Genomic DNA, 14,025 nt, shown 5'->3' on the forward strand with positions numbered 1-14,025 from the left:
TCATATACCTTTGACTATTGGATGTTCTTATAGGCACTTTAGTATTGCCAGTGTAACAGTGTAGCTTCCATCCCTCTCCTCGCCGCTACCTGGGCTCGAACCAGGAACACATCGAAAACAGCCACCCTCGAAGCAGCGTTACCCATGCAGAGCAAGGGGAACAACTACTCCAAGTCTCAGAGCGAGTGACATTTGAAACGCTATTAGCGCGCACCCCGCTAACTAGCTAGCCATTTCACATCGGTTACACCAGCCTAATCTCGGGAGTTGATAGGCTTGAATTCATAAACAGCAGAGCTGCTGGCAAAACGCACGAAAGTGCTGTTTGAATGAATGCTTACGAGCCTGCTGGTGCCCACCATCGCTCAGTCAGACTGCTCTATCAAAGTCATTAGACTAAATTATAACATTGATAACACACAGAAATATGAGCCTTAGGTCATTAATATGGTCGAATCCGGAAACTACATCTCGAAAAACATTTTTTTTTTCTTTCAGTGAAATACAGAACCGTCCGTATTTTATCTAACGGGTGGCATCCATCAGTCTAAATATTCCTGTTACATTGCACAACCTCAATGTCATGTCATTAATTACGTAAAAATTCTGGCAAATTAGTTCGCAATGAGCCAGGCGGCCCAAACTGTTGCATTTACCTGACTCTGCGTGCAATGAACGCAAGAGAAGTGACACAATTTCACCTGGTTAATATTGCCTGCTAACCTGGATTTCTTTTAGCTAAATATGCAGGTTTAAAAATATATACTTCTGTGTATTGATTTTAAGAAAGGCATTGATGTTTATGGTTAGGTACACGTTGGAGCAACGACAGTCCTTTTTCGCGAATGCGCACTGCATCGATTATATGCAACGCAGGACACGCTAGATAAACTAGTAATATCATCAACCATGTGTAGTTATAACTAGTGATTATGATTGATTGATTGTTTTTTATAAGATAAGTTTAATGCTAGCTAGCAACTTACCTTGGCTTCTTACTGCATTCGGGCGGGCTCCTCGTGAGGCAGGTGGTTAGAGCGTTGGACTAGTTAACCGTAAGGTTGCAAGATTGAATCCCTGAGCTGACAAGGTAAAAATCTGTCGTTCTGCCTCTGAACAAGGCAGTTAACCCACCGTTCCTAGGCCGTCATTGAAAATAAGAATGTGTTCTTAACTGACTTGCCTAGTTAAATAAAGGTGTAAAAGAAATATATAATAATATTCGGCAAAATCGGCATCCAAAATTACTGATTTCCGATTGTTATGAAAACTTGAAATTGGCCCTAATTAAATCGGCCATTCCGATTAATCGGTCGACCTCTAGTTTCGACTCTACAGGAGGCACGGGCCTAGATAGAGTAAATAAGAAAAAAAAGCTTTACTCACTGAGCTGTCCTCCATTACTGGAGGTGGAGGCTCATGGATGATCTGCAAAGATGGAAAAGACACGGAATCCTAATATTCTGTTCCACAGGAGTTAATGATTATCCTATTGACACATGCATACATGGCAGAGTCTCTGCTTGGGTACAGGAAATGGTTTTGAATGTGAGAGGTTGATAATGAGAGAGATGTTACCACTGTGCAGCAGAGAGGCCAGAACCACCAGAGCAGAGCCAGCGTCAGCAGGAGCAGCAGGATGAGCAGAGCTATGGCCAAGAACGTCCCATCAGACTAGGGGAGGCAGAGAGAGGAAATAAGGTTAGAACCGGGTGTACTTACTCTGCTTGAACACAAGCTCTGTCACCTCCTAGGAATAGATACAGAAGAGTAAAGTACTCAAATAAACCATTCTATTAGAAGCACAATACTACATGTAGCCATGGTTGAGAGATTTTCCTGTGTAGAGAGTTGGAGAAGGGTTGGTACTTACACAGCTGACTGTGGTGATGGTGACGGAGCTAGATATGAAACTCAGGCCATTGTTCATACTGACGTGGAGGGTAGCTTCCCTGAGGGAGGTGAGAGGGGAGGGGAGAGGTGAGAGGGGATAGGGGAGGTGAGCGGGAAGCAGGGAGAGGTGAAAGAGAGGATGGGGAGGTGAGAGAGAAAGGGGATGGGGGAGATGACGAGGCGTGGATGGGGGAGGTGAAGAGAGGTTATGAGAGGAGGAGGAGGGAAGGAGGGAGGGAGAGGAAGAGGGGATAGGGGAGCAGGTGAGCGGTGAGGGAAGGGAGGGAGAGGTGAAGAGAGGATGGGGAGGTAGAGTGAGGGGACGAGGTGAGAGAGAGGGGATGGGAGATGGTGAGAGGGAGGAGGGGAGGAGATGTGCGAGGATGGGCGGAGTATGAGGAGGGAGAGTGAGATAGGTATGGGAGGAGGGAAGGGGGAGATGAGAGAGGAGGATATGGGGGAGGGAGGGAGGGGAGGGAGAGGTGAGAGAGAGAGGGATAGGTGAAGAGAGGGCGATAGGGGACATTGAGAGAGGTGAGAGAGGAAATTGGGGAGGTCGGGAGAAAGGGGATGGAGAGGTGAAGAGGAAGTGAGAGGTTGAGTGAGGGTATAAATTACCTCACTGTTTTTTGTTCATTCCTTAATGCAACACATCCCTCTTTTTCATTCCAGAGGACCCAAGTGATAGCTGCTTTTCTGAGAAAAATACTGTTATTGACTTGAGAGCAAGATGAGTATGGTGTTAATTTCATTAGTTGGGTTTTGACGCTGCACTCAATTAAAAGCAGTGGGGATGTGAGAGTTAAAGAGAGTCACTTTACGTCCCTTCTTCTTCCATAGCGGGAGGCTGGGCACACGACCGGTAGGGTGTCTCTCACTACCAATGGCCTTTTCACCTATGGGGATTATAGAAGAGAACAACTTTTGGATTATAGTGTGTATTGAACCTACATACTGTATACAGTAGACCATCACCTGCTGTATATGATAATTTCCCCAGGACTAGAAATTCTATAGCTATGCAATCCAGCAAAGGTGCATGGAAATAAAATTTTCAACAAGCAAAATAGGAGGTAACTGGAGCTAGTTCATTTACAACTGTAGTATTAAACGTAATTAGCATAGTTTAATTAGCATAATTTCAACGAGTTGTAGTGTCAAAGACGTGTTTTCAAAGATATAGTTTCAAATCGGAAAATACATTGAGACAATTGTGAAATTTCTTGCTTTGGTTATTGTCTTTTAGACCTGGATAACTGAAATCCTTCAGCGTGGGAGTGGTGGTTTTAATTTAGCCTGGTGACAGAATTGTCAGGGAGATTCCACATTCCTCTGTACCTCTGAGAGCTTAAGTTTAAACCAGCTGAAGGAAGTGAGTGAGTATAATTCTGGTGTGTGTGTGTGTGTGTGTATGTGTGTGTGTGTGTGTGTGTGTGTGTGTGTGTGGGTAATGTGTGTGTGTGTGTGAGAGTGTCCTCTGTGTGTGTGTGTGTGTGTGTGGTGTGTGTGTGTGTGTGTTATGTGTGGCATGTGGTGTGTGTTGGTGTGTGTGTGTGATGGAGCGGTGAGGACAGACAAAAATCATGTAGGATTTGTAAGAACAGTAGGCATGCTAACCCCCTCTTGACAGCCTGGTCTCATAGACTAGGTGTACATAGTAAATGTAAATCCGGGACTGAAATGAGTATGATATGTTACGTTTGGTCTGGTTACAGTACATAAGGCAGAAGGTTGCTTAAGGCAAAAATGAGGGTGGTTGGTTGGGTGGGTCTAGCAACCATGGGTCTAGCAACCCAAAGTTTGCATGTTCAAATCTCATCACAGACAACTTTAGCATTTTAGCCAATTAGTAACTTTTCAACTACTTACTACTTTTTAGCTACTTTGCAACTACTAAGCATGTTAGCTAACCCTAACCTTAACCCTTTTAGCTAACCCTTCCCCTAGCTCCTAACATTAACCCTAATCCCTAGCCTAGCTAATGTTAGACAGCTAGCTAACGTTAGCAAACCAAAGTAGAATTCGTAACATATCATACATTTTGCAAATTCGTAACATTATTTAACGTTTTGTAAATTCATAACATATTGTACTTTTTGCAAATTCGTTACATGTATGAATTGTAATTCGTAACATATCATACTAAATGGATGATGGACATCCACAAATTACTAGATACCATAGGAAATGTAACATACAGTATCATACTAAATGGGTGTCTCGGATTTACATACAGAATAATATAAGACCAGGCTGCTCTTGCTTGTGGCCAAGGCAAACATAGCCCAATTTCCCCTACTGCCTGAGGGAAGAATGCAGAAATTAGACTTCAGTTTAAGAATTGGACTGCTCTCTACACTTAAGATTGCTTATCAAAGGATGTGATTGCAAGACCTTGATCTATTGGAAATTAGAAAATTCTACAGGAAATAAACCCTGGCTCTTGAAGCTTCGGAGAGCCTTTTACCTGGCTTGATCCCCAATGATCCCCAGAGGCACCCAGCCTACAGCAGATGTGCTATATTAGTTGTGGACGAATGCAAAGGAACAAAGAAACGACATTACATCGCTAACTCAGATCTGTTTGTGCACTGCTGCAGACTCCATTAGTTGTAATTTGCTGCCAGTGAGGGTCTTGCATCAAAAGGTTTGTACCACAGTTGCAAAGAAGTCCTTTCTTGGCCGAAAGTCAATTTTTTTGTCATGTGTAGGCCACCTTGTGGGATTCGGCTGCTCTACATTGGCCCAAGGTTCAGAGAATGTTTTACTCTGGTTCCTTTAAAGTTTTCATGGGAGGTTTAATTAACGCTCTTACTTTTAATAATACTGCTACCTTATTTTGGGTTAACTTTTTAAACTAAGCACAGATAGAACACATAGAAATAGACACATAGAAATACATTTCCTTAGGTATTAATCATGCAAAAACATTTTATTTATTTATTGTGACACAGCATCAGTGAGATTCAACCCTATAATCTTCTGTTCTCTAGCTATAGAATTAGTCCACTGCGGAACCAGGATGGAGCTAGCATGCCATTCTTTGACACATACAAAGCTGTTCATTTTAGTCTATTCAAACAGACCTAATTTCATAGGAAACAAGCACTCATTAAGATCAGGTGTGGCCAATTAGTGGGTGCGGCCAACACACCTGAACTCACTTAACAAGATAGAGGATAGAGAGTTTTGTTGATGCTGAGAATGGACTGCATAACATTCTTAGAACATTCTCTGAACTTTACTCAAGGTATCTTGTGTATTTATAGAACGTTTTAACGTTCTCAAAACATTTTGAGAACGTCTTAATTTGAACCATGAGAAAACCTGTAGGAAACGTTATGCTGAAGTACTGAAATTCCCACAGAAGAATGTTGTTTCTTAACATTCTCTAAACTATTTGAGAACATTCCCAATGTCAAACCAGTTGGAAACCGTTCCTAGAACATTACCAAAATTGAAATGACATGTAACCATGTTTCAACTCCCAAGTAAACATTCTGGTAAAGTAATGAATTACCAAGAAAATAACAAAATTCCTTAATTACTAAATGTGGTGAGAATGTTCCAACGCCAAGCCACTATCCTGCATCATTCCCAGAAAGTTGTGGGAAGGTTGTATGCAAAATAACCATAGGACAACCATGCTCTCACCAAGCTCCAAGAAAAATATGGTTCTCAGAACGTTATTTGCAAGCTAGGCCAACTGGTGCCTGCTTGAACTAATGAGTATTCTTTCAGGCTCATTCCTTTAAGCTCTTTCATTCAGGATGGTTGAAATCCTTTCTCTTTGCCCTTTTCTCACACAGCCTGAGGACACAGTCAATAACAGCCAACTAACTCACTGTGGCATTGCTGAAATAGATGTCTTTCTAAGCCTCATTACCCTGCACCTAGAATCCTGTGTGAAAGTTAAAGAGATTGTTTCCTGCTCATTAAAAACAGGGGTGTTGCTGATGGGATTCATTAGGGTTAATGGTCGGAAATTGTAGGTACCGTAACTTCCACTTACTCAAAGTGAGAGTGTCATTGATGCGGAAGCTACAAAGGACCTTCCCCACCTCACGGGCATGTGAGAAACCATTTCCTTTCACTACCACCTGGAAGGACTCTAAGACAGGATGAATGGGAGAAAACAGGGAGAATCATCAATGGCATTTGATCACCTTGATAACATTGGTAAAGAGGAATTACAGTTGATAATAATATTTTCAAGTCCTTATTTTCTGAGGCCAAAAGCTCCCCAATTATCCATAATGATCTGTGATTAACTGAAATCGGACAATATTCAGGCCAAATGCAGGCTAGGCTGATCCAGAGAGGATGTAACGTTTTAACCGTGCCTATTTATCTTCAGCTGGCACTTTTCATTTACACAGAGTCAAACACATATTTAAGTCAATCCGTTTCCCCCTTGCTGTGTCATTAGACACAGTAGAAACACATAGTGGATTGATCCGTGTCGTCAGCTTATCAATAAACAAGTGATAGTGTCATGCAGCTGGAGCCCATTATGAAACCCACTCCAATACACCACTCACCTCCTGCACAGATACTAGAGGGCTCTGCTGCCAATATCTCAATGCATGATCTCTTCAGGATCTTAGGAGAGAGAGAGAGAGAGAGAGAGACGAATGTGGATAATGGAGACAGCGGTGAACAGCACAAACTGTAAATCTGTTAGAGTTAGATTTGTTGAAAGTATGTATGCCTTGGTATACTTTCAACCATGTTGAAACTATACCTTACAATAGTGAACAGATGTTTACATCATTCTACCAGCCCCTAACATCGTTGCCCTACTTACTGAATCAATGACTCCTTGCAGTGCCTCAAAGCCATCATTTACAGGGAAGACATGGTCCTTACTGTCGGCTATTGTCCAAAGCTGGGGAGGGAGAAGACGCTTTATTTAATAACAGTGTAACAACAATAATGTGAGACTAGCCAACTGCTAAATCCCCTGCTCACAACAGAAACATGTGGCTCACCTGGGTCTCATTGAAGTCTTTTACTCCCACGCAGTAGACAGAGGCACCCAGTTGACGCGATCGGCCGGCCTAGTGACACGCAAATAGACATGAAAGCTCTTTTATAACTCTATATTGACCAACGTAGAGAGAACTTAATTTGTGGTGTCAGATACTTTGAAAACCAATACAATGCATGTATAATATATATTATATATATAATATAATGTATAAAGGTGTATCCGTAAAGGATGAGGATGGATTTTATGAAGCATCTATGGAAGGCTTGCAAGACAGATGGGTTTCTGTCTAGCCTTCTCAGTTTGTGCAACCAACTCAGTGGCCTGGTGGTTAGATTGGCACTCAACATTAAGGAGATCGATTTGGGGTAAGGCCCTGTGGCAGACTAACGTCCTGTCCAGGGGCTGTATACATGTACATTGAGCTGCCTTACGCTACAGAAAGATAGGCTCTTGGCCGTATGGGCCGTTTCTGGCTCGGACAAGGCGTATTTGTCCAAGGCTTGCTTACTGCAGGTTTGTGCAGGTACTTAGTCTTAAGTCGTGACTGACGTTTGGAGACACAGGCGTTTGCTGTCTATAATGGTGCAGGCGTTTTTGTAGCAGTCCACTCTATCGATTGTTGATGGTTACATGTAGTGCTTTGAGTGTTCTTCCACAGCCAATGATGACTTCTTGGGTCTTGGTGACATTTAATCAAGTCTAAGAAGTTCTGCACCACTGGCCACCGGCCAATGTATAAACAAGATTGAAACATCCAGTAATTAAAAGGCTGAAATGACCAGCTGAAATAACTGATGTAACCAGCTGTAGAGATAAACGGAAACGGCAACTCTAACAATAATAATTACATATGATGACAGGGAGTAGAGTATGAAATTCTGCTCTTCCAGGACTGGAATATCCTGTGGAATGTGGCTGACTATTTTCACTCTGCCCACTCTGAGTGTAGAGATAAGATATTGCCAACAGATCATCCATTACTACAGGTCTAAAACAAACATTTCTCTCACCTCTCTCTCTGCCAGATCGAACTGATTCTCCCTCAGTTCGCCATCTGTCAAGGCAATGATGACGCTGGCTGTACGGAAACCTGATGGACCAGGACAAGACAACAGTTAGAACAAGACAACAGAGCAGAACAGAAGACTTCTCAAAGGACAGACTGTACTGTCACTGAAGGGGAAGAAAATAATAGGATAATTCAATCTGACACCTCTTCAATTCTAACACTTCTGATACCATAGTTTCTTGGTAAAGGGTTCAACAAGGATCAATACGTTTGAATTGTACTGGTAGCTTTTCATCTGTGTCTGCTTATGACTGGGAGCATAATGAGAGTTCTACCCCAAAAAAAATTCCAAGTGCAAATAACAAGAATAATTTACTCACTGTCTCCAGCATAGTAGATTTGTTCACTGGCCTGGAGGAGCAGATAGAAGGGTTTTTAGAAGAATACTTCATTGAGACAGCATTTTGTCTTCTGCTTTTACCCATATAGAGAGACAAGAATGGTTATTGGAACAGAAAAATATCTTGTTCTAATTTTTGCAGTAGGAAGTCAAGCTGTTGCCTAGTTACCTTCAGCTACTGGCTTACAATCCACTACTCACCCTTTGGAACCCTTTGTGCATGAAAGTGTCTCCCCCAGGGTGCACCATACGGAGCTCCTCCAGGCCTGCCCGAATCTGCTCCCTGCTCACACACACACACAATAAATAGAGGCCATTTGTACTGTCAGTGTATCATGTGGGCTGTACCCCACAATAGAAAGATTGGCACACAGTACCTTCCACAAAAAGATTGTCCAATGAAGAAAATGAGCAGGTCACTAAAGGTGGTGTATTGTGTAAATCCTGCCTATGTTAATTGTGAGTAGTTAAAGCATAAACACAACGGTTTGAGGGATTATGTCTTGCCTGTCTTCTGTTAGTTTCATCAGGATCCGTCCCTCTGTAGAAAACACAATGAAGGACATCCGCAGCTGAGGACTAGCGAGAGAGAGGGATGGGGATGGAGGGTTATTTCCACAGTTGACTGACATAATCTCTTTGTGTGTTGCTGTGTTGTCCAAATACTTTGTTCAATAACATGTCTGTTTACATCCTTACTGGACTTGACCAGTGTATATTAATTGAGCTCTCTGGGACATGTAGTGGTGTATCTAGGTAACACTATACTATACCTTATGAATTTATGAGCCAGATGATCAACAAAGTAATATATCTCATTCCAGTGGTGCTGTACACTCCCTGACCTGAAAGAAAGGTTGGAAGATGTCTGTTATTGTGGAGCTGTAAAGCTACCATGATTGACCTGTCCACAAACCAATCACTGCTCCCGTGTGTCTTCCAATCAGCTCACTGGTGCCCCACCTACAGGGCATTACCTAATTTGATAAAGGTTGTGTTCCCCTGCTCAGACGTTTTTGATGCATGCCAGATTTTACAAAGCCTGGATAGGTATTTTAGGTATCAGCTAACCACATCATATGTTATAGCAATCTGGTGCACGACGGTACAGTCGATGACATGGCACCAAAATCATACAGTCGATAAAATCGGCAGACGTAGCAATTAAAAGGCAAATCCAAGGAACCTCCAAGGAGGCTGAAAAATGTAATCTCTACAAATAATTTATAGGACACCTGGAGATTACTATTCAAGAATTTATTTCATTTTTATTTAAAAAAAATGCTCTACAATTAACTAGGTTAAAAAAATCCATGACATAGTGGTATTGGATCATTCTCCGGGATCATGCTTAATTACAGCAACAGTAAATACACTTATTGTAAGCTTCTGTGCAATTTGGGGAGAATGGCCTTGATCAGGGAGGTGACCAAGAACCTGATGGTCACTCTGACAGAGCTCTAGAGTTCCTCTGTGGAGATGGGAGAACCTTCCAGAAGGACAACCATCTCTGCAGCACTCCACCAGTCAGGCCTTTATGGTAGAGTGGCCAGACGGAAGCCACTCATCAGTAAAAGTCACATGCCAGCCCACTTGGAGTTTGCCAAAAGGCACCTAAAGACTCTCAGACCATGATAAACTAGATTCTCTAGTCTGAAGAAACCAAGATTGAACTCTTTGGCCTGAATGCCAAACTTCAGGTCTGGAGGAAACCTGGCACCCTCTCTATGGTGAAACATGGTGGGGCAGCATCATAATGTGGGGATGTTTCTCAGCGGCAGGGACTGGGAGACTAATCAGGATCAATTGAAAGATGAAGGGAGCAAAGTACAGAGTGATCCTAGATGAAAAGCTGCTCCAAAGCACTCAGGACCTCATACTGGAGCAAAGGTTCACCTTCGGACAATGACCCTAAGCACACAGCCAAGACAACGCAGGAGTGGCTTTGGGACAAGTCTCAATGTCCTTTCGGTGACCCAGCCAGAGCCCAGACTTGCACCCGATCTAACATCTCTGGAGAGACCTGAAAATAACTGTGCAGCAACACTCCCCATCCAACCTGACAGAGCTTGAGAGGATCTGCAGAAAATAATGGGAGAAACTCCCTAAATACAGGTGTGCCATACTTATGTAAATGTGTGATTTCAGTTTATTTTTTGTATACATTTGCAAAATGTTCTAAAAACCTGCTTTTGCTTTGTCATTATGGGGTATTGTGTGTACAGTCGTGGCCAAAAGAATCACACAAATATACATTTTCACAAGGTCTGCTGCCTCAGTTTGTATGATGGCAATTTGCATATACTCCAGAATGTTATGAAGAGTGATCAGATGAATTGCAATGAATTGCAAAGTCCCTCTTTGCCATGCAAATGAACTGAATCCCCCAAAAACATTTCCACTGCATTTCAGCCCTGCGACAAAAGGACCAGCTGACATCATGTCAGTGATTCTCTCGTTAACACAGGTGTGAGTGTTGATGAGGGCAAGGCTGGAAATCACTCTGTCATGCTGATTGAGTTTGAATAACAGACTGGAAGCTTCAAAAGGAGGGTGGTGCTTGGAATCATTATTCTTCCTATGTCAACCATGGTTACCTGCAAGGAAACACGTGCCGTCATCATTGCTTTGCACAAAAAGGGCTTCACAGGCAAGGATATTGCTGCCAGTAAGATTGTACCTAAATCAACCATTTATCAGATCATCAAGAACTTCAAGGAGAGCAGTTCAATTGTTGTGAAGAAGGCTTCAGGGCGCCCAAAAAAGTCCAGCAAGCACCAGGACCGTCTCCTAAAGTTGATTCAGCTGCGGGATCGGGGCACCACCAGTACAGAGCTTGCTCAGCGGAATGGCAAAGCAGGCAGGTGTGAGCTGCATCTGCACGCCACAGTGAGGCGAAGACTTGTTTGGAGAGGCCTGGTGTCCACGAATAGGGCAAGCAAACAGAAGCCATCTTTCTCTCCAGAAAAATATTCAGGTCAGACATATATTCTGCAACAAGGTACAGGGATTGGACTGCTGAGGACTAAGGTAAAGTCATTTTCTCTGATGAATCCCCTTTCCGATTGTTTGGGGCATCCGGAAAAAAGCTTGTCTGGAGAAGACAAGGTGAGCGCTAACATCACTCCTGTGTCATGCCAACAATAAAGCATCCTGAGACCATTCATGTGTGGGGTTGCTTCTCAGCCAAGGGAGTGGGCTCACTCACAATTTTGCCTAAGAACACAGCCATGAATAAAGAATGGTACCAACACATCCTCCGAGAGCAACTTCTCCCAACCATCCAGGAACAGTTTGGTGACGAACATGCCTTTCCAGCATGATGGAGCACCTTGCCATAAGGCAAAAGTGACAACTAAGTGGGTCGGGGAACAACATCGATATTTTGGGTCAATGGCCAGGAACTCCCAGACCTTAATCCCATTGAGAACTTGTGGTCAATCCTCAAGAGGCTGGTGGACAAGCAAAACCCCACAATTCTGACAAACTCCAAGCATTGATTATGCAAGAATGGGCTGCCATCAGTCAGGATGTGGCCGAGAAGTTAATTGACAGCATGCCAGGGCAGATTGCAGAGGTCTCGAAAAAGAAGGGTCAACACTGCAAATATTGACTCTTTGCATCAACTTCATGTACTTGTCAATAAAAGCCTTTGACACTTATGAAATGCTTGTAATTATACTTCAGTATTCATAGTAACACTCTGCCAAAAATATCTAAAGACATTGAGGCAGCAGACTTTTGAGAATTACACAAATATTAATTTTCACAAACTTTTGGCCACGACTGTAGATTGATGAGGAGAAAAAACAATCAATCAATTTTATAATAAGGCTGTTACCTAACAAAATGTGGAAAAAGTCAAAGGGCCTGAATACTTTCCGAATGCACTGTACATATCCCGTGTAAATTTAATAAAAAACTGCTTTCTGTCTTGAGCTCACTGGTGAAGGAAACTGAGGGCCCGGGATAGGCTGGTTGATACAATGTTGCAAGTTTGCTAGCCACTGCTTCAGGCCGACCCGGTGATGATTTGATACACTAGCAATAGCTCAACTCGAGACAGATAGAAAGGGAGGCAGAAGAGAGATGAATATGATTGAAAGAACCAACATTTTCATCAAGATATTTTCTACTGTTTTTATTTGTCGGCTTTAGGCCTATGTATTTTACTTAGTTGGCGATGGAAGTTATTGGCCTACTGCTGCATTGGCCTATAGGCTCTCTCTGAGTTCTATGCTCTCATTTCTTTATCTGCCAAATGATCACAGTGTATCAATGTGTCCATATGCAGAGGTTAGTGCTCTTGCCATAGTTCAATTTTAACTTTTAGATTTGTATAATTTCACTTTAGATTGTTAACCACGAGACAATGATTTAGAGAAACGAAAATGTTATATTTGAAATGAAACTGTCATGCGGATCGGTAGAAATGGTTGGATGCAATTGTAAGTTTCTGCCAATTTTGAGACTCACGAGCTGCCTAAGGGCTTTACTATTACAGCCATATAAAACAAATTGGAAAGTGCAAGCACCTGCACACATAAACGGAAATATGGAAATCAAAGGCCCGTCCAACTGATTCATTCTGGCGCCTGGTCTGCTGCAAAGAGACATGGTTATGGAGTGAGATAGTTGCCAAAAGGTTGAACATAAGTACATTTAGGATTGTAAGAAAATACATACCTAAATTGTTAGGAACGTAAGAAAAGCCATGCGTGAAACATGAAACATAAACTTGAAATTAGATCTGTAAATGTACAAACCTATTTTACAACTATGATTGAATATTTACACGTTCAATTCTTACTTGACGTCTCCTTTAACTTCTCTGGGATATGTGGGACGCTAACGTCCCACTTGGCCAAAAGCCAGTAAAAATGCAGAGCGCTAAATTAAAATAAATTACTATAAAAATCCAACTTTCATGAAATCACACATGAAAGCACCAAATTAAAGCTACACTTGTTGTGAATCCAGCCAACATGTCTGATTTCAAAAAGGATTTATGGCGAAAGCACACCAAACGATTATGTTAGGTCAGTACATAGCCACAGAAAAACACAGCCATTTTTCCATCCAAAGAGAGGAGTAACAAAAAGCAGAAATAGAGATAAAATTAATCCCTAACCTTTGATGATCTTCATCAGATGACACTCATAGGACTTCATGTTACACAATACATGTATGTTTTGTTCGGTAAAGTTCATATTTATATCCAAAAATCTGAGTTTAGGCGGGACGCTACTGTCTCACTTGGCCAAAAGCCAGAGAAAATGCAGAGCGCCATATTCAAATAAATTACTATAAAAATCAAACTTTCATTAAATCACACATGAAAGATACCAAATTAAAGCTACACTGGTTGTGAATCCAGCCAACATGTCAGAATTCAAATAGGCTTTTCGGCGAAAGCAAACGGTGCTATTATCTGAGTTAGCACCATTGTAAACAAAGAGAGATAAGCATATTTCAACCCTGCAGGCGTGACACAAAATGCAGAAATAAAAATATAATTCATGCCTTACCTTTGACGAGCTTCTGTTGTTGGTACTCCAATATGTCCCATAAACATCACAACTGGTCGGCTTTTTTGTTCGATTAATTCCGTCAATTTATATGCCAAATGTCCATTTATTTGGCGCGTTTGATGCCAGAAAAACCCACCGTTCCAACTCGTGAACCATGATTCGGCAAACCAATCTCACCTGTAAACTTTTGGGCCCGAAA

At 42.1% G+C, this 14,025-nt stretch overlaps 1 pseudogene; it reads right to left on the bottom strand.

Annotated features, from left to right (window-relative positions):
- LOC111961492 (anthrax toxin receptor 1-like) overlaps positions 1–14,025 on the bottom strand; it is a 34,756-nt pseudogene that overhangs the window by 12,927 nt on the left and 7,804 nt on the right.

The sequence above is a fragment of the Salvelinus sp. IW2-2015 genome, linkage group LG4q.1:29, assembly GCF_002910315.2.
Source record: "Salvelinus sp. IW2-2015 linkage group LG4q.1:29, ASM291031v2, whole genome shotgun sequence".
Lineage (NCBI taxonomy): Eukaryota > Metazoa > Chordata > Actinopteri > Salmoniformes > Salmonidae > Salvelinus > Salvelinus sp. IW2-2015.